The 26,885-nt window shown below is 45.3% G+C and overlaps 1 protein-coding gene across 1 annotated transcript in view; it reads left to right on the top strand.

The window, feature by feature from the left end:
- Positions 1-26,885, top strand: part of MAML3 (mastermind like transcriptional coactivator 3) — a 289,017-nt gene that overhangs the window by 234,915 nt on the left and 27,217 nt on the right. The window lies entirely within an intron of this gene.

The following is a 26,885-nucleotide window of genomic DNA, read 5'->3' as shown; positions in this document are numbered from 1 at the left end:
GGCCTCTTGGATCTAGATGGTAAGGACAAAGGAAAATGCACATTTTTCTTCAGTGGAAAGATTTCTGAATGATTGTGGGGAAAGAAATCTCTGTACCCTCGCAGACCTGGTTCAGGCTAGACCAGCAAAGGGTACTTCAATGAAACATATATGAACGCCTGTCTTTATTGGTGGTCCTGCCTTTACTGAAAGTGAAATTGTGAACCTTGATCCTTTTAAAATGCGAGCCCCTATTTGAGCAAAACAGCTTGCACGGGAGTAAATTGACAAGTGGCTTCTGTTGCTGCTGCTGCTTAATTCACAGCACAGTAACAGCACTTGATATGTAGACTCCACCTTTGCCTCTGAACATTTGACAGTAATTAGGGCTTGACTCCAAGGGCAGGACATCATACTAACACTGGAGCACTGGAAAGTGAAGTTAGGATAAAGAAATTAGCCGTTTGCCTGGCAGAGATTGTATCTTCAAAGAAATATTTACACGTCAACAGGCAAGATGTTTCCAGTTTCATTGTCCTGTACATTCGCTCTGCATAACAAAGGCCCAAAGAAACCCTATTCTCCTTAAGATATCTAGATATCTGGCACCAGCAGATCATCGCCCATACAAACACTCCCTGACTACTGCTGTGGGCACTGTAGCATCAGATAGCCCCCTTCCCACTGCACACTGATCGCTGTGGTTTTTGGATGACCTGTGAGGGAAAGACAGGAAAGTGGAACATGTTATGTTTGGTGGTGGAAAACTCAGTCTGACACAGACTAGGCTTAAAGTCTTTCTATAAACCTATGCTACTGCCATAAAGAAGGCAAAGAGAGCCCACACAGAGACTCACATCAGGCAGAACTTTTCTGGTGTATAAACCCAAAATACAGTGCTTTGCTGCAAGGGAATAGGACTTTGGCAGTTTACATCGGTACAGAGTGAGTCATCACGAAAACCCATTTGGTGCAGGCATGCTCCATAATGTTTAGAATAAAATATCTATCAAGTCTCTGTACAGTACTTTGATTTAAGGAACTTCCAGTCACCTAGGACATGACACCCAGAACAGTTACTGCTATGTTGGTCCTGGCCAGGACTTAAGGAGATCCTTTGTTTTAGCAATTGGCAACACAAGCTATATTAGTCAATCTTGGAACTAAACAGCCAGGGAGAACTGCAAGATCTGTCACCGTCTAGCAGCCTCAGCAAAGGAGCACCTTTATAGTCTCTACTACAGGGGACATTACAGGCTCAAAAAAAATTGTATCAATAGTATTTTCTTGTCAGACATCCAAATTTGAAATCTGGGATGTCCTTCAGCATGTTCCCTCGCATGATATTTACAAAATGCAGGTTTGGGAACATCCTATAACTTTTATAGTGGCAGTACATGGGTTGACACAGACTGTTCTGTTGTGTGCACGAGCTGACTTTTGAAAATGCATATTATGCAAACTGTAATTATAGACATTTTGTAACTTTTTTAAATTGAATTGAGCAAGTCAGGACAGATGAGGGCAAATTAAAATATCTTGATCTATATATTAAAGTTACAGAAGTGCTGTTATTTTATAAAATGGTTTAAAAACAATTACTTTCTATATCCAGCAAAGGTGAAAATACCGCTTTCCTCCATACATGCAGAGAAAATTCAGATACAGTAACTAAGACCAAGCTGGGATACAGTGATGTGCTGGATGGAGCTTTTGGGGTCTTCCTTCCCATGAGTCCTTTGCTAAAATTCTGCCATCAAATCAAAGGGAATATTGGGGTGAAATTGCAGTTTGACATTCAGGAGATCCAGACATCTGTACCCGGAGATGACCATGTCACAGTTCCAAGGTTAGCTGCTCCTCTGTCCCCTTCCTGATATCTATCTTTGCACCCCCACACATGGCAGGCCTTCTGCCTTTACTTCTCCTGAAGTTTCACAATTCTCCCAGTCCTAGCCTGGGCTCTGAGCTATAGTACCCCGTGGATCAACCATGTTTACCAAGCAGTTCTTACTGAGTTCAAACATCTACAGTTCTTCCTTTTGGGAGTCTGTGACCAGTGGTGAATATAGTAACCAGACACAGCCTTCTTAAACTACACTATTGTTTACTTTACCAGTAGGAAAAAAGCATTTGGAGAGAGAGAATTTTTAAACAGTCTATCTTACTTATAGGCTTACCATCACCCCTGCTTTCCCTCAACAACTCCTGAACCACTTGAGAGGAAGTCCTTTTTTAAACTGCTGGCATCCTTTGTTCTTGTCTTTTCCTGGGTGTTTGGCCCTGCTTGTCAAAATCAGTTCTCTAAGGCCTTTTCTACACTACTAAGATAAGTAAGATTAATAACTGCAGTGGTGACTGATGTCCTCACTACCCTCCTTGGCTCCCTAGGAACACTTCCACCCACTAAGAGGGGCAGTGTGGGGAGCTGAGAGCCTGGTCTCCCAGCTCCCTGCCAGGAACCCAGCTGCCCCACAGGCTCACAGGCTTCTGGTGGGCTGCCCCTACTCCCCCTGAGAGTGGGGTCCAGCTACCCAAGCGTCTCGCCTGAGCGGGGTCCATCTGCACAGCTCTCCAGGAGAGTGGGAGGCAGCTGGGCTCTAGCTGCCCAGCTTTCTTATCAGTTTCACGGAGAATGAGAGCCAAGAGTGGATGTAAGGAACACAGTATCTACACTGACAGTGCATCGCTCTACGCTGACATAAACCCTGTGCCTCTCATTTGAGGTGGTTTTATTTGTTGACATAGCAGGGGAGTTACATTGGCGGGAAGAGTATTTCAGTGTGTACACTTCCATTGTTTTATCAACTTTTTTGTCGACAAAACTTTGTAGTGTAGACCAGGCCTACATTGGCTGGAGCCAAGAGGTAGAATCTTCAGAGTTAATAGTTTGGGCATTGTTTCTTTAATACATTTAATTGTTTACTGAAGGGTGGCTTATCTTGAGCCATGTTTCCTTACTGCTTGCTTTTCCTTACAGCCTCCTAAACTAAATCAATATATTCATACAGTAAATATCCCAATAACCACATCATTATACAGTTTTCATAAATTATTATAGCAGAGCTGTCCTTCTGTCACAGATCACATTAACTTTTACAGACAAGCATTGAATTGTATCCTCTAAAGCAATCAGCAAATTGAATTTGGACTGTGCCAGTTTTTGCATATGATGATTCAACAAGTTACAGCCTGAAATCCACCCTCAGCAGTCAACAGAGTCCATCCATTTGTACAGAGCTCAGTAAAGAAGGCTGTATTTAGAATAATGCAACTGGAGAAAAATTGCCATCAGTGTTATTTTTAGTAGAGTTTGTCAGAGAATGGGTTTCTGTTCTGTGGAAAATTTTGCCTTTTCTTTGAATGGATAATTTGCAGTATTTCAAGTGGGTTGTTTTTTTGGTTTTTTTTTTACTCTAATTTGAAGTTTTCCACAGAAGACAGAAACTATTCATTAAAAATTCATTTAGTTGAAATCCCAATTTTCCATCAAAAAAGTTTCAAAGGAAAACTTTTGAACAGCCCTACTTTTTAAGCATACATTTTTTTTCTGTTTAAGTCCTCTATGGCTGTGAAACCGCCCTGAAGAACCCCAGTGCTTCCTGTCCAAGGCATTGTGTCATGGTCACCATTCTTCCAGCCATGAAGGACTTGAAGTAGAGCCCAACAATGCTGTTCCTTCATAGGCCAAGGAGGTCTCTGAGTGAGGCACCCTTTTTCCTTTGAAGGCTGAACATGTTACTTTTGCAATGCTCCCCATTGTGACTGTTTGTTTCAGGGTGCAAAGCACCAGAAATCAAACCCAAGTATCTCTAGAGCACACAGGACCTGTTCCTGCATCTTGTTGTGTGGACACTAAATTCAGTATTTCAGTCTCTAAACAGCCCTGCTAAACCACACTCTTTATATTAACTTTTTAAGTCAAAATTGGAGTTGGGTGGGTGAATAGACAGATGGTGATTTTTCAATGAACAGATCAACTTATGATCACACACAGATGCAGCCTTCTTGTGCTTCACTCTTGCAAACTCACCTCCTTTTTTAGATGTGTTAGATGTGTCATCTTTCCTCTGCAGGCTGTAATTCTCCTTTGAAGTTATAACATGTATGTACATAGGTAGGGGCTTTTTATTGGCTTGGTAGGAGCCATTATGTTCTATCATGTTGTGAGGGATGAGTCAGCTAGAGTACATCACAATACAAACTTTCCAGTTTATGACTATATGACTAGCTAAGAAAAAGTAACTTCTTCGAGTGCTTGCTCATGTCCATTCCACTATAGGTGAGTGCATGCCTCCGTGCACGGTTACCCGGAACTTTTTTTCCTTTAGCAGATCACGTAGGGCCAGCTCCAGCACCCCCTGGAGCCCCGCACACATTCCGTGGTATATGAGGCGCTTGCCGGCCCTACGCCCCCTCAGTTCCTTCTTTCCGCCCATGACAGTTGCTGGAACTAGCCTTGCTTTCAGCAAGTACTATTCCCCTTGGTTGGACTTGTTTGATATTCTAAGTTAGTTTTTTAGTTAGTTAAGTAGTTGTTGAGTGTTGTTAAGAGTAGTTAGAGATAAGGCAAGTCCCTGCGGGGACTTAGAGCGGCTGGGCCATGCCCCGGTCGCCGGGATTCAAACTGTGTGCCTCCTGCGGGAAGGGCTTCCCGCTCAGTGACCCCCACTACCACTGCCTTAAGTGCTTGGGGGAAGCCCACCGGAAAGAGAAGTGTAAGATCTGCAGGGCTTTTAAACCGAGGACTCAGAAGGACTGAGAGATCCAGTTGAAAGCCCTGTTAATTAAGGCAGCGCTCCGCCCGGTGTCCGAGCCGGCCCGCTCCACCTCGGCACTGAGCGTGACCTTGGTACAGAGTGCACCTCTGGCATCACCCTCGACTCAGCACCGCGCAATATTGCCGGCACCGAAGAGGAAGAAGCAGCATGCAGTGCGCGGACACTCCCCTGCACCGTCAGTATGGGCAGGGTCGAGTACGGAGATGCACGGGACCCGACCCGTTGAGTCTTCTCCAGTGCCTGCATCTCCAGTCAGGGAGCCTCCCCCGACTCCTATCATCGGGGATGTAATCCGTGCCTCCAGCACAGGAGAAGGCCCATAGACATCACTCCTTGGACGAGGAATTGGACCCAATGGAGGGACCCTCAATGGGTGCAACCCTTCGCCAGGAGGGGGCACACGTGCAGGACACACCTCGGCAGTCTTCTTTCTCCTCACCTGACGAGGCAATCTCCCGGGACCACTGGGCACCACTGGAGGATTTCAGGGCGCACCAGGAGCTGCTTAAGAGGGTGGCCTTCAACTTGGGGCTGGAAGTGAAGGAGTTAAAAGAGGCTGAAGATAGCCTCTTCAGTGTGCTGACGGCGACTGCCCCAGTGCGAGTGGCCCTCCCAGTCCATGAAAAGATCCTTAAGATTGTAAAGGCCCTGTGGCAAACCCCTTCCTCTATCACCCCTATGTCAAAGGTGGCCAAGAAAAAATATTACGTCCCGGCCAAAGGTTTGAGTATCTGTTCACTCACCCGGCCCCGGGAACCCTGGTAGTAGATGTGGCTTTACCAGCGAGACAGACAAGGTCAGCCAAGGTCCACTCCCAAAAACAAGGACAATAAGAAGCTGGACTTGTTTGGGAGAAAGGTTTATTCCACGGCAATTCAGGATTGCCAACCATCAGGCCCTCCTGGGCAGATATAATTTCAACCTGTGGGACTCCCTCAGGCAGTTCGCTGAGGTCCTGCCCCAGGACCAGGCCGCAGACTTTAGCACCATCATGGAGGAAGGAACCATGGTAGCTAGGGCAGCACTCCAGACATCCTGTGATGCTGCTGACTCGGCGGGCAGGGCCATAGCCTCTGCCATCTGTATGAGAAGGTGCTCGTGGCTGCAATCCTCGGGCCTGTCCTAGGAGGTGCAGCAGTCTATTCAGGACCTTCCCTTTGATGGGTCAGCCCTATTCTGAGACCAGGCTGATGCGAAGTTGCACGGTCTGAAGGACTCCAGGGCCATGCTTCGCTCCCTGGGCCTTTACACACCCCAGTTTTCAAGGTAGTCAGTCATGGCCCCAGGAGCAGCAGCAGTCAAGGCCTCTGCCCAGGCCCTTTCAACCCTATAGGGATAGGAATAGGGGGTTTAGAAGGAGAAACCAGCCCCCCAGCTCATCCTCAGCTCCCCAACAGGGGCCTCCCAGGAGGTCAAGCAACCAGAGGAGACAATTTTGATGGTGCGACTGAGGGTGGTGCCTCAACTGCTCTCCCGGATCCGCCCCACCCCTTCCTAAACAGTTAAGTCCCTTCTATCCCAAATGGGCAAAAATCACTTCGGACCGTTGGGTCCTTGGGATAGTCTCAGCGGGCTATGCCCTACAGTTTGTTTCTACCCCCCACCACCAACCTCCCCCTACATCCCTCTTCAGGGACCCCTCTCACAAGCAGCTCCTTGACCTGGGAGGGGTGGAAATGGTCCCTCAGGGCGGAAGGGGGAAGGTGTTCTATCTGAGATACTTCCTCATCCCCAAGGCAAAGGGGGGTCTGAGACCCATATTAGACCTGCATCGTCTAAACAAATATGTCAAACAACTCAGGTTTCGCATGGTCTCCCTAGCCTCCATAATCCCTTCCCTGGATCCAGGACACTGGTATGCCACCCTCGACCTCAAGGACGCATACTTTCTTGTGTCTATCCTCCCCAGCCACAGGCGTTTTCTCCGTTTCACAATGGCTGGCTCCCACTACCAGTTTTACAGTCTTACCCTTTGGCCTATTGTTGGCGCTAAGGGTGTTCACCAGGTGCATGGTGGTAGTGGCTGCCCACCTGAGACGACAGCGTGTGCAAATTTTTCTTTACCTGGACGATTGGCTGATCAGGGGTATGTCCAGGTCCCAAGTGCAGGAGAGCATGACCTCACTTGCTCCACGTGCAGCAGGCTGGGACTGCTCATAAATGAACAGAAGTCCACATTAACTCCAGTGCAACGCATCCCACCCTGGACGCTTCCCAGGCCAGAGCCTTCCTGCCTCAGCCACGTTTCGAGGCGATGGTTTCTATCATCTCTCAGCTGCACCGATGCCCCACGACAACAGCCAGGCACTGCCTACAGCTGTTAGGCCACATGGCGGCCTGCACGTACATAGTGAAACTAGCTCGCCTGAGGCTCAGACCACTTCAGGCATGGTTGGCCTCGGTATATGTGCCAAGCAGACACTCATTGGACCGGGTGGTCACAGTTCCCCCGCCCGTCTTAGCCTCCCTAAACTGGTGGCAGACCCCCAGGGCAGTGATGAAGGGTGTTCCGTTCAGGGAACTGATCCCGTCGGTCACCCTAATTTCCAACGCATCGGATATAGGATGGGGAGCCCACATCAGCACCAACCTAGGCACTCAGGGGCTCTGGTCGGGGGAGGAGAGGCTCCTGCACATCAATGCGAAGGAGCTGAGGGCCATTCATCTAGCGTGCAAGGCGTTCCTCCAATTCCTGACAGGCAGAGTGGTGCAGGTGCTGACGGACAACACCGCAGCCATGTTTTACATAAACAGGCAGGAGGGAGCGTGCTCCTCGGCCCTCTGCGACGAAGCTACCAGTCTGTGGGACTTTGCCATGAGGCACGATTTCCACTTGACTGCCTCTCACCTCCCGGGAGTGAGGAACGACGAGGTGGATCACCTCAGTGGGTCGTTTCTACCCTGCCACGACTGGTCGTTGCACCCAGAGGTGGTGGCTATGATCTTCCAGAAGTAGGGCATTCCCCAACTGGACCTATTTGTGTCAGCCAGGAACACAAAGTGTCCGAGGTTCTACTCGCTCCGGGGTCACGAGACTGGATCGATTTCCGACGCGTTCCTCATGGACTGGACGGGGACCCTCATGTATGCGTTTCCATCCATTCCGATCCTACCCAAGGTCCTGCTGAAAATAAAAAGGGACAGGGCGAACGTTATACTCATCGCTCCGGCCTGGCCGAGACAGCACTGGTTCAGCATGCTGCTGGACCTTTCGATCACCCCACCCCTGGAGCTCCCGAGGCGGCACGACTTTCTATCCCAGGACCACGGTCGCCTGTTGCACCCAGACCTGGACTACCTGAAACTCATGGCCTGGAGGCTCTGTGGCTGACGGAGGGAGAGAGAACCTGCTCGGTGCAGGTCCAGCAAGTCCTGCTTGGCAGCAGGAAACCTTCCACACAGGTCGTGCATCAGGCTAAGTGGAGGCAGTTTACTTGTTGGGCGGAGTCCCGGGGTATTCCGCCCAGCCTCTCGCCTATACAGGCGATCCTGGAGTACCTGCTCCAGCTAAAGCTCCAGGGTCTGGTGCTGGCCTCGTTGAAGGTTCACCTGGCAGCCATTTTGGCCTGCCATCAGCCACTAGAGGGGAGATCTCTGTTCTCCCATCCCATGTCGGTCAGGTTCCTCAAGGGGATGGAGAGGCTTTATCCGCAGGTCCGTGACCCGGTGCCTCCCTGGGATCTCAGCCTGGTCCTCTCGAGACTCCCGGGGCCCCCCTTCGAACCCATGGCTTCATGCCCTCTGCTCATACTTTCATGGAAGATAGCCTTACTGGTGGCCATTACCTCAGCCAGGAGGGTCTCTGAGTTTAGGGCCTTGACCTTGGAGTCCCCTTACACAGTATTCTATAAGGACATAGTTCAGCTGAGGCCGCATCTGGCCTTCCTACCCAAGGTGGTTTCCCAATTTCATTGTAACCAAGGTATTTTCTTAGTTTTTCCCAAACCTCACGGTTCAGAGGAGGAGAGGAGATGGCATTCGCTGGACATGAGATGAGCCCTGGCCTTCTACATCAAGCATACAAAGCCGTTCCAGAAATCAACATAGCTCTTCGTCACAGTGGCCAACCGGATAAGAGGCTCACTTGTCTCCACCCAGCGCATCTCCTGGTGGATTATATCATGCATCAAGTTCTGCTACAAGCAGGCGAAGGTGCCGCTTCCGGGAACCATCACAGCGCACTCAGCCAGAGCTCAAGCCTCATCTACAGCCTTCCTGGAGAGAGTGCCCCTGCAGGACATCTGCAAAGCTGCCACCTGGTCGTCGGTGCATACCTTCATGTTCCACTACGCCATCATCCAGCAGGTGAGAGAGGACGGGGGATTCGGCAGAGTGGTGCTGCGGGCAGCTCACCGGTAACTCCTACCCACCTCCAAAGATATTGCTTGTTAGTCACCTATAGTGGAATGGACATGAGCAAGCACTCGAAGACAAAAACAAGGTTACTTACCAGTAACTGCTGTTCTTCGAGATGTGTTGCTCATGTCCATTCCACAACCCACCCCCCGTCCCCACTGCCGGAGTTGGCAGAAAGAAGGGACTGAGGGGATGTAGGGTCGGCAGCTCCTCATATACCGCAGCATGCTGCTGGAGCTGGCCCTATGGGATCTGCTTAGGGGAAAAAAGTTCCAGGTAACCGTGCACGGAGGCGTGCATGCACCTATGGTGGAATGGACATGAGCAACACATCTCAAAGAACATCAATTACTGGTAAGTAACCTTGTTTTTTCAGCAGGCTATATGTTTTGGAGCACAGACCCAATGTTTAAAGGAGGAGGTATCATATAATGTGGTGTATGAGTTCACCACTTAGGCATAGTTTAACTTTTGCTTTTCAATCCAACTGCTATAAGAGCAGATGAGGAGTATAGTAATAAGCTCTATAGAAGTCCAGTGGTGTGGGATAGAGGATGTCTCTATCTGAATTGCTACATATTCCTCCATCTGTATTATGGATCTGAAAAACACATGCTTCATGAGAATGAGACCTTCAACTTAGACAGCAGAGTATATAATATACCCTAGTGACAACTGGTGTCCATAATAAATGGAGTGGCTGCATTGTGAAAGTGCCCTGATGCTCTGTACACTAGTTTCCCATCATGCCCCTGATAGGAGGAAGCAGAGGGAGCAACAAGGACAAGCCAAAGTGGAGGAAGAGCAAAAAAGAAATCCAGGATAGGAAAAGAGATGGAAAGAGAAAAGAAAAACAGAAGTGAGTTGCTTAATTTTGCACTATGGATTGTTCAGGTACTATTTATTTATTTATTATTGCTGTTATTATTTATTATTTCAGCACATTTAAATGGATCAGTAGTTGAAAGTAACTCAGGAATTTAAACTTCCCCAACAAATGATTTTGAAGTATGTTCCCCAAAATAAATAAGTCCCCCATTTCCTAGAATATAGGGGAAAGGTCACGCTGCAGACAAAAATTAAATTAAAGCAGGGTGTATGTGTGTCTGTAAATAGATGCTGACATTTATTTTTCATAGTCATTTTAGCTCCTGAACTCTTCAGTAACCTGGGTCCGACCACGCTGTCACACAGGTCTGTCTTCTGACACATGTACTTATTTAAAGACCTTAACACTGAACCCATTATTAAGAACGTACACAAACATGAATAATGAGTGGGACTTTTATTTCAGAACATGCAGGTCAAAGATGTTCTCAGTTCTGTAAACATCATTTTAAATGAGCTCTGCTCTCCAGACACTCCAAATCCTCTAGCCACGGCAATGGCCCCTGCTAGCAAAATTCCATTTTATAAAGCAAAGTCACAGGTATGGGAGATTTTAAAACGCCATTAACCTTGGATTTTTTATGGTCTACCTTTCAAATGACAAAAGTGAGGGTCTTTTTTCACATATATATCATGACAAATGTTAAGAGTGGGTTTTCATATATAACCAAATCCCACTCTGCCTGAGATCTCTTGGGGGCCTAAAATCAGTGGGCCTAATTCTTCTCTTACTTACACCTATGTAAATCAGGAGCAACTCCGCTTAGGTCAGTTATATACTGGTATAAAACCATTGTGAAAGAGCAGAGAAAATCAGACTCGTCAATGTGGCCATACCGTAAGCCCCTGAAAACAAGAGTTTACAAGGAAACGGAAACATAGCTTTAACAGCAGCAGTGTGATTAGCACTCCTAGAATACCTACCCTATTATTACAGCCTTAAATCAAAAAGGAGGAGAGAGCAAACATAGGGTATATGTTGAAACAGGGAACTGTTGAATGAGCATGGGTATACTCAGCATAAAGAGACACCTTGTGGAAGATCTGAACAGAAAGGTTACTGTGGCTTCCTTCCCCAGAACATATGACGGTTCTCTTCTCCTCCCTCACCCCGCTGGTTGCCCCTTCCCCTTCTTCCTGTCAGAAGTGTACACAACAGTCAAATTCCATACAAACGCTGTTCTTACTGTTTACTACTTAGTGCTGCATTCCATAATTGCCCACATGAGCCTGAGCCTTTCGGACCTACTTATTAAACTGAGATGGCCAAATGAACCTAGCAAGCAGAGAATCATCTGAAAAGCAATTAATTTAAAGCTAAAGAAGTAGGCCGGAGAAGAAGCAGATACTTAACGTTTGTTTGTTTCTAAACAAAAGTTTAAAATTACCCTCCTTTCTCATACGTTATGCGATTCTTCCTTTCTCTCCAAATGATTCCTCTGAATTTTCACAAAGTGTGCACATGTGTGGCTGAGGTAACGTTTGTTGTTTGTTGTTTCATAGAGAGGAAGCAAAGAAGTTTCTGCTATAAAACAAACAACAAAAACAACTTTCCCCTCACTGAGCCACAGGCTGCCTCGGAAACATACACACACCTCCTGTTGCTGTTGGCATGACCTATACACAAGCATCCAAGGGCAGACATTTGCACTCAAGAGATGTTAATAGAGTTGCCAACTCTCACGATATTATCGTGGGTCTTGTGATCTTTGCTGGTTTTTCTTAAAACTCCAACTCCTGAAGTCAACTGATTACATGATTAATCTCAGCTTTCCTTCTTTTAAAAAAGTAAATTCCTAGCCCTCGTGTTTGCAAAGAACAGCTTAAAATGTAAACCCCAAAGAATCAGAGCAAAAGGTTAAAGAAAAAGAATCCCAAATGTAAAGAAGGCTTTAAAATATCTCATGATTTTGCAGGGTCTGATTCATGATTTTTGGAATGCTTGGGGTGGCTATAGAACAGCATCAAATTTTTGCAGAATTCTGGAAGCCTTTTCATTCAAATTCTTGGAGGAATAGTGATAGTGGAGGTTATGTCTTTGGTAGTGCAGTAGGTGTCATTATTATTATTTAATGCTATTTAGTGTATTAAAAGAGTAAGGATATTGCAAATCTAAATATTTGCAGGGGACTGGACTAGAAGACCTCTTGAGGTCCCTTCCAGAACGACGATTCTATGATTTCCCCAGCCCCTGCAAATGTCTGAGAATTATTGCTGTCTGCCAGATCCTGCAAATTTTTACAGCCTAACCGTTACCAACCTTCCATCTCTCCACTGATTGCACATTTCCCAAACCTGTCCAAGACTTCCTAGCAGAAAGGAGTACATGTCCACAGCACCAACAGGAACCTTTTGATAGAGCATAGCTACAGTTGGAGCTGGGGGTGTGGTTCCCAACTTGAGGAAACATACTCAAGCTAGCATGCTAAAAGAGAGCATAGCCTGGGCAGCACAGATGGTGGCAGAGGTTAGCCACTCTGAATACATACCCATCTGAGAGCACAGGCATGTACTTGGGGCAGCTAGCCTGTCCTGCTACTTGCGCCACAGTGGCTACACTCCAGTATTAAGCATGATAGCTCAATCAGAGCTAGCGTGTGGCTCATTGAGCTGGGAATCATCCCCAGCTCCAAGTGTAGACAAACCCTGAGAGAAGGAGGTCTCCCTCCACACTACTGCTTATCTTTTTTAGAGTCACTGGTGGAGCTGTTCATGCACCAGTGGGAACTTTCATGGAGAGCCTGGGAAAATAGTCCCACTGAGCGCACACAGTGCTTTCTATAGAGGTCTCACAGAGTTCTTTCTGCACACATGGGAGGCTTTGGCTTTGGGTCTGGCAGAGTCCTCCCTGCGCCAGCAGGAATCTTTGGGTGAGGATCACGTTAGCTGCCAGCAGGAACTCACCTTACACCTTGGAAATCTTCTGACAGAGCTCCCCATGCATCAGCAGGAGTTATATAGGGAAGCCATTGGTAGGACTCCTCTTTGTAAGCGGCAAAGCTGTTTATCCCTGCAAGTCACAGAGTATGTCTACACTGCAAAAAAAAAAAAAGTGTCCTTAACTTACGTTAGCTCACCTACATTAGCCTAGCATGGGTTAAACTAGCAGTGAAGACATAGCAACTCAGCTTTTAACTTGGTCAGCAGCGAGAGTTAAAGCCTCTAGGGTTGAACTCGAGCTGGTTAAAGCTGAGTTGCTGTGTCTTCGATGCTGTCTTTACTCAGGTTCTGAACTAAGACCATATCTTCTTTTTGCAGTGTAGGCCTTAGAGGTGGAAACCCCATAAGGCTGCCACTGAGCTCACATACACCTTTTTTTTTCCTTTCAAAAAACAATAAAAATAATAGAAGGATTTTTAAAAATGACAAAAAGGGCCTCTTTAGAGAATATTTCACCTTCCTTTAAACACATGATATTTCAAAGCCTAAAATAGTTCAGAATGTCTCTTTTATATCTCATATTCTAACACACAGTGTATGGCTTTAAATTGATTCAAGTATTTAAGCTGTAATTGTCTGAACTGGGCCAAAGGGAAGCTGGTAAAAAGTGACATGCGTATCTTTTTTTAAAAAGTCTGGTGCCCACTTGGATTTTAACAAGAACATTTTCCAGTTAGTTTTGAGAAGGACCTGTCTTTTAATAGGCTTTTGATGTAAAGTTCTTGATCAGCCCTTTCCTGGCTTTTCATTTGTTTGTTAAAGAATGGTGATGTGCTGTGAGTTTTTCCTGTTACAGCAGTTCTTGTATGTTGGACAGAATGTCCTATGGAGAATAATCCTACATTGGCTGGGAGATGGATTGGCTGATCTTCTCCATTTGTGACATCTGAGAGTCTGTCTTCTTTACTCTCTACTATACATTATGCCTCTCTAAACAGTGCCCTCAGAAAGCACTGCTGATGGTAAAAACCTGCTGGGATTATCCAAGGAGAGTCTTTTTTAGCTCAGAGTACCTCACGTAAATAAAAAGTGTAGGATGCTTAACCAAAGCAGTGGCTTTACATTGTAAGCATCTGATGTACTTGGAGGAGCATGGTTTGAGTCTCATCATCTGCCAGTCAGGTCATGACTTGGCACTGTGAGCATTGGGGATTGTAATGCACTGTTATAAGGGATCTGTCACCACTCGGAAGAAGAGGTGCTCGAGGAGGGAGGGTTCCTGAACAGCCTTTTACCTAGTACTATTTCATGCTTCTGGAACACTGCCTGACACAGAAGGACTCCCCACTCACACAGTTCTCCCACTCCAGGGAAATCTTCAGAACCTTTGCAGCCCATCACTGGCAAGGACTCTTCCGCTTACTGTTAAACTTTGATTTGTTTAGTGAGTTCAGCAATAAACTAATGTTGATAGAGTAACAAGCCAGCGCTGCATGTGAAACATTGCCCCTATTGCAGAAACACTGCTCTGCTGGCTGGGGGACTGGAATATCTCTGTGAGTCCTGAGCCCCATTCTTGAGATAGTTCCTTAAATCTTGCAGTGGTGACTGAAGCTCACTCTGGGATTGCAAAGCCATCTGTAATGAAGGGGCTGAATGTGCCTGTTGGTGTGTAGCACTCAAATTACACCTGTCAAAGGGGAAACAGATTGTTGAAGAGTGAACGTACAGCTGTCAGCTCCCGACAGCCGTGACAGATTCTCTAGCCTCTGCTGCTTACTTACTTTGACTGAGCTCCAGAAGTAAGCAAATGCTGTGTCAGAATTCAGCAAAACTAGTTGCTGTCTAGACCAGAGACAGTCCCTGCTCACTACCCAAATAGCCCTGTTCTGTTCTTCTTCCTAGCCATTTTTGAGGGCATTTTCTAATAATATTACAATGTGGGAAGAGGGGGACTAATTTCTTTAGTGATGGATCTGCTAAGGAGGGGACTTACAGCTCCCTTCTGCCCCCTCCTGACTTCATATCCCCTTCCTCCAGGCCAGGTAGGGGAAAAGCCCTGAACCAGGTAGTGTCACCGGGCTCTCTTTGGAAGTGGCCACATAGCAAGCAAGGAGCTGCAGGGAAGCTGAAAGAGGAGGCTCATAGTAAGCAGGGATCTGGAGAGAAGCTGAATTCAGAGTGGAATCCCCAGGAACCATAGGCAGAGCAGCGTGTGGAACAGGCTGTGATTGCTGGACATTACAGCTGGATGCATGTCTGTGTCAGGAATTTATGGAGGAGCAGCAGTTTCTGGGCAGAAAGTCAATGCAGAGGAGCCCCAATGAGAAATACTAACTCAGCCTGCCCTGGGTGTGCTTGGAATAGAGATTGGACTGGAGAGGGTACCTCATGCACTAGGTCTGACGAGCCCTGACTCTCAGTTGGACTGCGACCCAAAACAAGAGCCATTGTTGCTCACTTTGAACTCTTGACTGTTCAAGCTTCTGTACTTCTTGGCAGCCCTAATGAAATACACTTTCCTTTAGCCATTGGACCCACCAGAAGTAGCGCCTGTGACGCCTAACTGCTGAAGCAGCAACCGTGTTTGCCTCTGAGTTGCGGTACACCTGGCATGCTGCTGGCACTCTATAAGTTTGATGTACTGCACAGCCTCAATAATTACACTTTATTACTTGTTCCATTCTGAATAAAGCTTCTCCCCTCTGGTTTGAGGATGGCTACATGCAAAAGAGCCAAGCAAAATTCAGACTCTTTTCGAAAGGACATTCTCTTTAACCCTACAATAATGCTTTGCACTGCTGTTACAGCTTCCAGGACCTCAAAACATTTTACAGCTAATAATTAACGACGCTTTATGACAGTTTGGTGAAGTAGGGAGGTATCATTATCCTCATTCTACAGATGGGGAAATGAAACACAAAGCAGTGAAGTCATTTGTCTAAGGTCCAACAGTGAATCTGTAGCAGTGAGGAATGGAGCATGAGTCCTGACTGCCACGCCCAGCATTAATCGTTTTTAAAAACTGCCTCCCATATAGGGTTAATAAAAAATCTATGCACGCTACAAGGCTTGGATCATCCCTTCACTCCCTTATCTTGAGTTAATGAGCTGTCTATAGGCAAGGAAATTAGTTTGTATTTGTGAGACTACTCAGCTGGTTCTTGAAGGCAGGGTGGCAGCAGACATTTTCAGCTTTGTGAGGAAAGGAGATACTTTGTTAACACAAATAAGACTTGTTGCTTTGGTATCATTGGTACGCAAGGCCCAAAGGTAGGAGGACTCTCATGCAGTTTAAACAGCGATTGACTGACATCTTGAACAGTTTAAAAACGGCAGATTTTATGTTTGTCTTTTTGCTAAGCTCCTCTTCCCAGACACAAGTCTTGTCACATAACTAACCAAAAAAGAGGGTCATTCTGTATCCCTGAGGGCCTCCAAAATACACACACAGCAAAGATGGGATGCAAACTCAGTCAGATGGTCTGTACATCATAGAAAATGACGATCTAGAAGTGGGAACTTACCAACAGAAAACAAGTTGTTCTGTACCTACTGTTTTCCCATTATCCCAATGGAAAATAGTCTTGGGTAATATTTGTATCTCTCTGCACTTAAGAAATAAAGACCTGATCCTGGAACGTACTGAATACCCTCAACCCCATTGGCTTCGGTGGCATTTACGGTCTTGCAGGATTAATCCATAAAAGACTAAGGAGCAGTGTATGCTCTCAGGCCCTAGCTGTACTATTTTTGGGGCCGGGGGGTGGGGTGCGGGGTTGTTGCTAGTGTGGCTGAGCCACAGCAAACATTCAGTGTAGATTTGCATCTGTACAATGTATCCTTTTAAATTCCCGCTGTACATCACACTGGTACAAGCTCCATTTTGCACTGGTGCAGAGTGTCTAAGTTAGGAGTTTGCACTAGTGTAACTTCATCAATGTGGTGCAAACTTCCTTAGTCCAGACAAACCCATCATTTCTCTTATGTAACCCCCCAGATAAGTCCATTGACTTCAGCTGAGAGCAGAATCCAGCCAAAACTGCTTACATTTTTAAGTTTCCATAGTTATATTAGTTTTTAAAGGTTTTAAAAATTTTTAGCACAATTAATTCTCCCTCTTCTCTCTCTCCCAACAACCTTTTTCTCGGAGGGCTACTACAAACCTGCAAGCTTTCCTGCTTAGCCTTTCCCAGCATTAGTTGTATTAGCAATGAGAGTACTGAGGAGCCTTAAAAGTGCCAAGCAAAAAATGAAGTTTAAAAGTGAAGAGGGCAAAGCAAGGCTGAACGAAAAGGAATTTGTAAAATTGATCATGGATTGAAGCTTGTTGCAGATTTTGGTGCTGTGACTTATGCCTAGTTTTATTAATAAAAAGATTAGTATTGAATAATTTTCTCTTCATTTAAATGGTTTTGAGGATTATTGAGTTTCTTAAAGCTTCAGAGGAGGAGGAGGAGATCTCTCTGCTTTCAGCAACATTTCACACACATGCCTTCTCCACCTCCCCCATCCCTAGAATTCTTACCCCATCCACCCACTCTATGTAAGTACATCAGGTGTTGGGAGTGTGTGTGTGTGTATCAATTCAATATTACATTAGCAGTAAAAGAGCCTCCCCAATGCTATTTTTAGGTTTTTTGGTTGCACCCTGCTTGCCATGAACTCAGTACACTGAAGTGTTTAATTCAGCCTTCTCATTTAAAAAAGGAGACTGTTCCAGCACTCTGACCACCACAGCTCCACTTTTACAGCTGGTCGTAAATTTCCGAGCATGCAGTGATATCTTTAGCTTTGACTCCAGAGATTTCCTGTTGAGCTGCAAGATGCAATCCTGCAAGCACACTGAAGCTAAATATACCCTCAGTCCAATACACAGCCAAATAAACAAGGGCAGCATCAACATGAGTTTTTTCCAGCACAGAAGAGTTTGGGAGAGTGGGGGGAGATGTTGTTGGTTAGTTTAATTAAGCAATTTAGTTTATTTTGGCAATTAAAGTCATCTCTGATTGCCTCTTATCTTTTACACCTAATATTAATTGTATTCCCTGAGTAAAGACCAGAACAGCCATACTATGGGGTTCTTTAATACTTTTTATTCACTTCACTTCAGCTACCAAAACAATTGAATCCCATTGTGGGTCCAGCCTTCACACTACTGTAATGAAACCATTTCCATGGTTTCATAACTCTGTAGCAGCTTTTCACTCTTGCCAGTCAATCTTGCCACAGCCTTTTGGGTGGCAAATGGAAGGACTTATTTATTTTATTTTATTTTAATTTTTTTAAAGGACTTTCATTTTGGAGGAAAGCAAAGATAAGCTGGAGAAAATAGCAGTAAAAACGTACAAGTAGTGTAAATAATTGGATTTCTCCACTTCCTACCTCCTATTCCCAATCAGTACAAGTGTAAGGAGTTTCATAAATTCTTTCTCTGCAATGTTTAAAGTCCTTGCTTTCTGCACGTACAGATATGAATTTTGAACATCGTTCTAATTCTTGTTACAACATTAGCTGTTTCTGGGCTCATCTTCTTGTAGTACTTGTAAGTTACAAGACAAAAAGTATTGGAAGAAGGAAAAAGTTAAATTACATATTTTATCTATATTTATCCTCTTCCCTTTGTAAATCTTCAACTTCAGTCATTTCCTCTTGAAAGCCAACATGTGCATGGATAGCATCTGTGAAGACGCAGCAAGCTTTCCTCTTCTGCAGTTGAATTTTGTGGTTGATTCATATGGAGTTCCCTTAGTGGTGTTTTGGGTTTCAGGACAAGAGAGTTACTGTTGGGTGAGCTGTAAACATTTGGGATATTACTGTGTTCTTACAAGCAGCAATGATAGCAATCGGACAGTTTCCAGCTCTATTATGGGAAAGAACAGCAGCAACAGGAGGAGAGCAGGGCCAATCCGAGAAGCATTCTGTGAAGCGTTCCAGAATCTAGTATGTCCAAAATGTGTGAAGAGCAGAGACTCTGACCTTATTTTTTGCTGTGATCCATGGCTAGCCATATTACCTGAAGTGATATAGTTTGCTCATCTTGGGGCTTCATTTTCTGTAGAATTAGGTGCTGTAAAATCATAGGGGAGTGTTTGCTTTATGGTTCCATATTTCTCTTTTGTGTTGTCACTACATCACTCTTTCAGTGGTGGCATGTTGATATTTTAAAATGACAAATGTCTCATCAGAAACAATGAGCAAAGATTTTACCTCAGTTCAGAGCAATGGACTCTTTTGGAGAGAAGCTGGTCACTAGTGCTCAAAGAAAACATGCCACTTACAATTAAATCAAAATAATAATAGGTTGAAGAAGATTAGTTTATAATGTGCTTTTAGAACCTGATTCTCTCAGGTGCTGAGCACCTTCTGCATGATGCTGAGCACCAGTGACTCCAGTGGGACTTGAGGTGGATCAGCAGTAACACCTGTCATCTGAGGTTCTCAAAGCTCTTTACAGATATTGTCTCACTGCAGCCTGGTGTTAAGCAAATATCAAAATGGGGAAGCATTGGCCCAGAAGGTAAGCTGCTTAAGTGGTCCCTGACAAAAAGAAGGATAGAACCAGGAGTCCTGACACATGTAACAATTATACCACATTCCTCTCTCTTCCTTGGCTCTACTCTCCTCACTAAGGAAAGTCTTCGGCTGACACCCTTAATGTTTGTTGCTCCTTACGGTTTTCAAACTATGTTGAGGAAGAGGTTTGATAACTTTGGAAATTAAAGAACAGGAGTACTTGCCAAGTTACACAACTGAATTTATCATCACTCATTACTTTTAAGGGTGGTTTTTCTTGAGGATAAAACCCCATTACATTTCATTTAAAGATAAATGAATGGCTAAAGGTGAACAGCTGTCAATCAGCTGAGGCTACTTGTGATGATTTTTAATATTCTTGCTCTTGGTGCCTCTCTCCAGTTTCCAGGCACTCCCCAGGCAGTTTGATGTACATTGGTGGTGTGAAACATACAGTAATATGGAGGTGGTTGGGAGGGACATGAAAAAATACTTAATAAAAGATGATATATTGTACAATTTGGCTCCAGAATTTGTTCAGTTGAAATCTCAGCGTTATGTGCATGTTTTTGTTTGATTGCATCTAGAAATGCAAATTTTGGCTGAGTATGTCAGAGTTTATCAAATGCTGGACAAAGAGTTACTTCTTAAAAGATATAGAGTGGGCTTCCAGAAATGTACATGAAAACGTTGCAGGAACATCTAGCTGCACACAAAAAGCTGCATTTGTGTATGCAAGCAGGTAACTGCATAAATGGCAATTTGAATGCACAAATGTGTGTCTCTCTGCACACAAACAGAAGCAGCTACATACTGTGTAGGAGTATTTTTGGGGGACCATTGAACACTTGATCATTATCGCACTAAGAATTAATGCGTTCTTTACTTGAAATATTGTGAACATATCCTGCCAGTTGGAATATTGTACAAGAGGACCAACCTACTTGATTTTCAGGTGAATATTTGATTACCTGTTCTGGTAGCTAACCAAAAATGCTGCTGAAACAGAGATCAGGACCTGTAAAACTAGTCTTAAGCAAGGGTCATGATCCATTTATATACCTCCTGGTATGCTCACAACCTTTCTTTGTGCTGAAGGTAACTTGTGTGAAAAAAGGTTTTAAAGATGTTAATGATAGAATTACAGTGGCAACATAAAGAACAAGAAAAAAATAAACAAAAGAAGCATTCATTAAGAAGCAAAGATACAAGGACGGCTTTGAACCTAGGAGTCTCCCTCTCTTCAACTAGGTGTATTGCCAACATGCCACAGGTATGCATCACATGAGAACTATAGGTAATAACAAGATGATTACAAAAAGCCATATTTATTAGCTAGATATTTTGCAATGAATGATATTTAAGCTGGTGAGAAGCTGCACCTAACCCCCTCCCGAACCCTTGATATGTTAATACAAAGGCAGTATGAGGTAGCCCAATGACATCTACTGTGAAGGCTTGGCAGAAATAAAGGTGATGACCGTCGTTGGGGTTGGTACCTAGGGGATTTAACTAGCCACACAGCTCTATTCCTGCAAATCAGCAGGTGTGGATAATAGTGATACTAAACTCATTTTCCATACATGGATGCCTCTTGCAGCTTTCCCAAACTTCAGTTTACAAGCTGCAAAACAGGTGGAATACAGCCTGAAAGAGAAACTCTCATGGGCTTTAGAGACTTATTAATGAAGAAAACAATTGGGATTGTGTGGAAAGATGAGCAAAACGACTCTTGCCAGGCAGGACACATATGGCACTGTAGAAAGAATAAAGATCCAGTTAATTCTTGCTTCATCAACTATCCCAGCAGCAGCATGAGGAGTGAAGATGCAAATAGCACTAACTTCCAAACAAGGAGAAGACTGTACAGTGGTACTCAAAATAATTGGCTCTCAATCAGGATTTAGTCATGGTAGCTGGGCTGTGGAGGAAGGAAATCCAAGATGCATTAATTGCACAAGAACTACAGGATATATTACAAGCTTGCCCCAGCGGTCTAGTAATAGCACAACGCACAGTTATATGGGATCCACGTCTGAGGCTCAAACTCAGCCATTCAGTACCAGGCTGGGAGCATTGGGAAGGCACTGTACTAAATCTGTCAGTAACTCCTCTGGTTAATTCAGGAGCAAGATAGTTGGGAATTCCTTAGATCCAAGCCACTTCATCCAAAAGAATAGAGCAATGATCCTGTAACATTGAAGTAAAATTGAGGTTTTATCATTGACTTCAGTAGGAGCAAGATTGAGCCCTTAAAGCAAAGTCCTTGAACGTTGGGAGAAAGGAGTGAAAGAAAGTGGGATCCTCAGGTCACGGTTAGGGGCTCAAAGTTGGGGGAGAGATCAGAGCTGGAGTGAGTCTAAATTACAAGTGCATATTTGAACATACAAGTCTTCCTTCCACCCCCTCCCACGTGCCGTGGCCCCAGCGCTCTGGTCAGTGGCGTATAGGTGTCCAGTGCCCACTATTTGTATTTCCACACACACCCCCCATCGGCGGCAGTGGGGGTGTGTGTCTGCAGGCCTGTTTCCTGCTCTGCCCCTTCTCCTCCCCCACCCCTGCTGCAGGGCTGGCGGGTGCAGCGGCAGTGGCGTACCAAGGGGGCCATGCCCTAGGGTGCCGGCCAGGCCCTCCTCTGAGGAGCCACCCCCCACTGACATCACGGCAGCCATGCCGACCCAGCCTCTCAGGTGGGGAGTGGAAGTGAGAGGGGCAGATGCCCCCAGGCCGCCCAGCAGCGAGTGGAGGGGAGAAGGCTGCCTGACCCCTGCATGCCCAGGGTCCCCGTGGCTCCTCGATGCACCCAGCGCGGGGGCAGAGGAGGGGCTGGGAGGACAGGAGGCTGAGGGGCCGAGTCGGTGCGACCGCCAACGATGTCAGCAGGGGGTGGCTCCTTCTCCGAGGGCCTAGCCGGCGCCCTCCCACAGGCCAGTGCCCCCCCAGAGGCCGGCGCCCCGGGGGGCATGACTCCCCCCCACCTCAGTACACCACTAGCCGCGGCTGGGAGCAGCTCCCGGCCCCAAGCAGTGCCACATGGCAGCTGCTCCCCCTCCCAGCCCTGCCCCTTCCCCCCTCAACCCATCTCCCTGTCCCTGAGGCATGCCACTCAAAATCATCCCATGTGCCATGTTTGGCGCGCATGCCACAGGTTGCCAATCCATGCATTAAATCACTAGGTAGGGAAAGGTGAATCCTGGGATTGCATAGGTCACAGATAAGGTACACAATTGCCTATCAAATTCATTCAAGCGGATTCCATATTTTAGAGGCCTAAAGGAAAGATGGCCTAAAAATAGCCATGGAACTTCTATATAAAGGGAAAATAATGGTTATTTTGTAGAGATCAGCCAAATTTGTCTCCAGTGGAGCAGCAGCCACAGCTGCCTGAGCATTTTAAGTAGTGGTAATAGAAAGCAGTAATATGGAAGATCTCTTGTTTTCTCTGGGGACTTGATTTTATGAAGGATTAAGAATGATGGATGAGAAATCTTTCCTGTGTTAAGTTAAAGGGCTTCTAATGCCACATAAGAGGAGGCAGAGAGAGTCTGTCAGTTCTGTCAATGTTTGCGATATGTATAAAGACAACATCACATTGGTGATTGGGATTCTTAGGAATCATCCAAAACATTGTGCCATTTGTTGTTTTTTTCAGAGTACCATTTGGCACCCTGTTGAAACTTAAGGGCACAATCAAATTCAGTGTCATTGTGATACCAGCAGTTGCTTCATATTAATGAAAGAGTCGTCATTCTTTGCAATCATTTATTCTGCTAATAGCATCAGTTGCTGAGGTGTGCATTTTTCTGCAGAAGATCTGATTTGAGGTTTGGAGTTAATGAAATGATATGGATGGGAGGAAAAAATATAACCCAAACCCTGTAAAATAATTACTGCATTTTCCAAAACTCAGTATTCTTCACGTTGGTAATAGCTCAAAGAAGATGCCACATTTGAGTGGCAACTGCACCAATTAGCACTGCTGCTCTTGGTTTGTGAATTGCATGTGAAATGTAGAATTTGTCCAGAAGTGCAAATGCAAATTGCTCAACAAAAATGTGCCCTCTGTGTCAAGTCTTTTTACTTGCTCTGACATACTGATGTCTTCCCAGATTTCTCTGATCGGCAGATTCCCCCCTCACTTGACAGCTACCAGAGCGCATAAGCGAATGGAAATATTTCTTGTTGCCATTAGCATTTTCTGTGATGAGGGCTTTGAGCTACTACGAAGATTGGTTACTAGCTATGTAACATAATTTTGATTTCTGTTTGGAGGCTATTTGACTTTGATATTGAGAATTAAATGCAGAAAGCTCTGTGAATGGTTGAGATTTTATCTGAACAAAAGTCAGGAAGTTCACAGTTATGGTTCCTGCAATTATTGTTACAGGGCCCTTTTGAACAAGTTCAGCATCCTCGATTATTGTATGTGGTGATAAGCTTTCTGCCTTAAGATTTGAAACTGTTACAATTGCTGTGGGAACCATAACTTTGCATTTCCTGATTTTATGTATGTAAAATCTCACTCCTAATATTACATTCTTATTTTTTTAATAAATAAAAGCTATTTCGTTTTGAAATTTCAGTGTTCCAAGATGTCTGGCATATAAATGAATTATTATTATTAATAATAATAATAATAATATTATAGCATGTGGCAATCCTAGTCATGGACAAGGATCCCATTACACTGGGTGATGTACAAACATGGAACAAAAAAAAAAAGCCCTTGCCCAAAAGAGCTTACCATCTATGTATAAGACAAGAGACAACAGACAGACAGATGGGGGAGAAGAAGCAAACATTGAGACAACACTGGTCAGCATAATAGGTCATCTTCTCAGCATAACAGTGGCCCAAGCATTGTCAAGTTGCTGTAGACATCATGACAAAGGAAAATTTTAAGGAGGGATTTGAAGGTGGATAATGAGGTAACTTTGTGGAAGTTTACGGAGAGCTCCTCCCAAGTGTGGGGGCAGCCTGGGCGAAAGCACAACAGTGCTTGTTTGAAAATGTAGTAAGTGGGCGATGGAGGCCGGCATCATGGGCCAATTGGAGGTGGGAGTTGACATCTCAAAAGTGAATGAGATGATAGGTGGGGTTGGGATAGGCCATGAAGGGCCTTGAAAGTGAAGACAAGTAGTTTATGTTTGATGCAATAGGAGCCAGTGAAGGAATGCAAAGAAGAGGGATGATGTGACCAAAGTGATAGGCTAGGAAAAGGAGCTTTGGAGCAACATTCTGAATGGATAGGAACAGGGCAAGATTGCATTTGTCAGAGCCAGAGAAAAGTTGCAGTAATCAAGATGATGAGAGTGTGGGTGAGAGCTTAACTGTATGGATGGATAGGAAAGGCCATATTTTAGAGATGTTATGCAGAAAAGATTAGCAAGATTTAGACATACTCTGATGTGAGGACCTAGAGAGAGGTTCAAGTTGAAGATGATGTCCAGGTTATAGTCCTGAGTGACAGGCCTGAGGGTGGTGTTATCCACAGCGATCAAGAAAGGAGGTAATAGGAGGGGGAGGCAGTGTTACAAGCTTTATTTTAGCCTTGTTGAGTTTGAACTGATGGCCAGACAGCCACGAGGAAATGTCAGAGAAACAGGCTGAAATTTTAGTTTAGACAAAAGGAGACAGGTCTGGAGTAGAGGTTGTTTTGTGAGTCATCAGCATAGAGATGGTAGTTGAATTTGTGTGTGTGGATGAGATTACCCAGAGCTAAGGTGTTGAGGGAGAAGAGAAGGGGACCAAGGAGAGAGCCCTGAGGAACCACCACTGCAAGTTGGCAAGGGTGTCCAGGGGACACACTGAAAGAGCAATTAGAGAACGAGGAGGAAGAACCAGGAGAGTACAGAATCACGAAAGCCAAGGGAAGACAAGATTTCAAGAAGAAGAGCATGGTCAATGGCATCAGAGGCTGCTGACAGGTCAAGGAGCTTTTGGTAGGAAGAGATTGTTAGAGACTTTGGCAAGAGCAGTTTTAGGGGTGCAAGGGGTGAAAACCAAATTGAAGAGGATCTAAGATGGAAATGGGGGAGAGGAACTTTAGACAGTGATTGTAAATGACACATTCAATGAGCTTAGAGATGAAAGGGAGATGGGACAGTACTTAGAGGCAAGGGGGTCGAGAGGGTTTTTTTTTTAAGATAGGAGAGACTAAAGCATATTTGTATTCTGAGGGAAAGAGCCAGAGTGAGAGGTTAAGGGGAAGAATAAGGGAGTGGATGAGACAGGGTGCCAGGGAGATCAGAAGATGGGGTGGGATAGGGTCACTGGGACAAGGAGAAAGATTAGAAGAGGAGAGCAGATGAGAAACTTCTGCATTTGTGACCCCAGAGAAGGAAGAGAGAGTCAGTTTGGGGAGGGGAAGGCAAGACAAGATGAGGGGAAAGTCCTGTCACTTTTCCCTGAAAAGAAATTGTCAGGCTCCTGTGCAAAGAAATAAGTGGAAGGCGGGAGGAGGGATGGTTTGACGAGTGAGTCAAAGGTGGCAAAAAGGAACCTGAGATTGAGAACATAGGATTCAGTTAAGTTGGAGAAGTCAAGTTGTTTAGCTAGAAAGATGGCAGAAGAGAATGAATTTGTAGTGGGGGAAGCCAGCCTGATATTCTCCCAAGTGCTTAAACCTTTACCATGTAAACCACTCAGCAGATCTCTGTGGAGAAGGGAGGCATACTCAGAGCAGCCATTGTGTCTCCAGCAGTGCCTCAGCACCTACTATGCACCACAGAAGTGTGCTCTGCATCAGCCCCAAATAAACCCTTGGGAGGGGACCTTGGGGATGGCCATGGGGATGGATGGTCTATTAGATACATACTTATCTAGATCCAGTGGCCTAGAGTCTCTGCGTAAGAGTGCTTGGCCGTGGGTTGGCAGGAGGTGTCCAGTGGAGTTCCTCACATGAAGCCCAATTACTCTGTATGAGGGTACCAGGTGAGGGAGGAGCATGGGGGAAAACTCTGTTTTAATTTGAATGGCTAATCAATTTGTAATAAATGCAAGTGTTTATTTCAGTGCATTTTAGCTGAACAGCCACACTCTGTATGTGGTAATGTCTGTAACGAAAGTGAAGTATTGCACACGTGGGACATTATAGTCATTTATTTCTAAGGGCCGTTGTGCTTCCTTCTTTTATGCAGCGTATAGTGGGACAGAAAGAAATCTCCAGAGATGGGGATGACTCATCTGTGTGCGCGCGTTCCGTGTCACACAGGAGCATGGTCTGATGGCAAGTGGAGATGGGGAAAGGAGTCAAAGGAACAAGTGTGCTATGTGGCATGTTCCTTTGACAAACTGGCGTAAATACTGACAAAGGCAATGCAGCTCTGCTCTGAGCATTAACTTAGCATCTGCACACTGATCCCATTGCCAGGTTCACATGAGGCAGCAGTCGGGGAAGGCCAATGGCAACACAGCAAAAGTGCCAGAGGGGCTCTTGGACGCATGCACATACATATGATTATACCAAGATCCAGAGTCTTAACC

The sequence above is a fragment of the Emydura macquarii genome, unplaced genomic scaffold, assembly GCF_026122565.2.
Source record: "Emydura macquarii macquarii isolate MOO-44397 ecotype Brisbane River unplaced genomic scaffold, CSIRO-AGI_Emac_v2 contig_2834, whole genome shotgun sequence".
Classification (NCBI taxonomy): domain Eukaryota; kingdom Metazoa; phylum Chordata; order Testudines; family Chelidae; genus Emydura; species Emydura macquarii.
Note: the sequence above shows the minus strand (reverse complement) of the source record. Positions and strands in the feature narration are given on the sequence as shown.